Here is a 1,572-nt window from a genome sequence, read left to right as displayed (position 1 = left end):
TATATACATATATATATATACATATATATATATATATACATATATTGCTTACGCTCCTCTGTTATAAATTGCTTTGGATAAGAGCATTTGCTAAATGCATAAATGTAAATAATGTGGTGTGTTGCAATTATATTTAAATTTGACATTATTTTTCTTCCAACTAAATACAAAAGTATTTAGTGCAATAATACTAGCAGTACTAAAGAATCATTTTTAGTATATTAAATACAAAATTAGTGCGCGAAGTTATGAGAGAGTTATGAAAATGTTATGGGTTGTTCATTTTTTCTTATTATAATTTTATTAAATTGCAGAGATTTTCAGGCACAAATGGCCCCGTTTCCTGAGAGCGAGGATGAAGACAGACGTGTGGTCAAACGCGTGTGAAGGTCACATGTTACCTGGCTATGACAAACAGCACACAACTGACACCCAAGCAAGCCAGTAGAATATACATCCAGATATCAGGGGACAGAGGGTTGAGGAAGGAGAAGACGCCAGGGTTGGTGCCGTTGGGTTTGCGGTAGAGGATGCTGATGCCCAGTGCTGTAAATCAGAGCGCTGCCTTTGAACTTTTGACCAAATTACCTAGCAACATTTATGGCTGTTGTTGTTCATTAAATATTATTATTCAATAAATAATAATTTATATAAATAATAGTAGTATATTTAGTATTTGTAAAAGGGTGTGTGTTTGTATGATGATTTTAGTTTCATTGTTCCGCCATTAGATGGCAACAAGAGACTGTTTTACGAGTCAGCAGTAAAGACTTTTAAATTGAAATATACTCAACTGTAGTTCTGAGAAAGGAAGTTATTTTTTCTTTCAAAACCAGCTTGTATGCAGCCAACAAATTCACCAAGCAGCGCTGTTATCAGAAATCACCCCTAACAGATGAAAGGATAGTATGAGCCTATCAGACATTCAGACTGATGTTTTATTGTGAATATGAGATTGAGCTGAAGAACGAATGCTGTATCAGATGCAGGTAATCACACTCGCTCAATCAGTCTCTCTCTCATAATGCTCTACATTATACACTGCTTTTACTACAGTAAGCTTTCAATGAAACAACTCGACATTCCTTCGTTACTAGTTCTAAAGTGACGTTTTGGAATTAGTTACGGAGGCTTGGGCTCAGCTGTTAAACTGTCAACTTTAATATTGCTAAAAAATAGGAGAAGTCAATCACCTTCTCTCGCACGTATGTGATGGTCAGCGGAGCCACGGCCAGGTCTGCTTTCTGTCAATCACCAACACAACAGACCAATCAGCACACACAGATCCGTCAGGTGACGCTTTTTAGCTGCATAACCGGCCAAAAGATTCAAATGAATCAGTTCGTCAACTCTGAATCATTTGTGACTCCTCTAGACTTTAAATTGAACAAGTTGACATGTATTTACATTAGGGCTGTCAAGCCATTCAAATTATTTTTTGATCTAATTAATTTAGTGCTGTCAAACGATTAATCGCGATTAATCGCATCCAAAACAACCGTTTTTGTTTACATAATATATGTATGCGTGCTGTGTATATTTATGTATATATAAATACACACACATGTATGT

General features: G+C 35.8%; 1 pseudogene; it reads right to left on the bottom strand.

The window, feature by feature from the left end:
- LOC107669030 (glutamate receptor ionotropic, kainate 2-like) overlaps positions 1–1,572 on the bottom strand; it is a 66,074-nt pseudogene that overhangs the window by 21,660 nt on the left and 42,842 nt on the right.

This window comes from Sinocyclocheilus anshuiensis, unplaced genomic scaffold (assembly GCF_001515605.1).
Source record: "Sinocyclocheilus anshuiensis isolate Anshui unplaced genomic scaffold, SAMN03320099.WGS_v1.1 scaffold276, whole genome shotgun sequence".
Classification (NCBI taxonomy): domain Eukaryota; kingdom Metazoa; phylum Chordata; class Actinopteri; order Cypriniformes; family Cyprinidae; genus Sinocyclocheilus; species Sinocyclocheilus anshuiensis.
The sequence above is the reverse complement of the archived record's forward strand: the minus strand, read 5'-3'. Positions and strand labels throughout refer to the sequence as shown.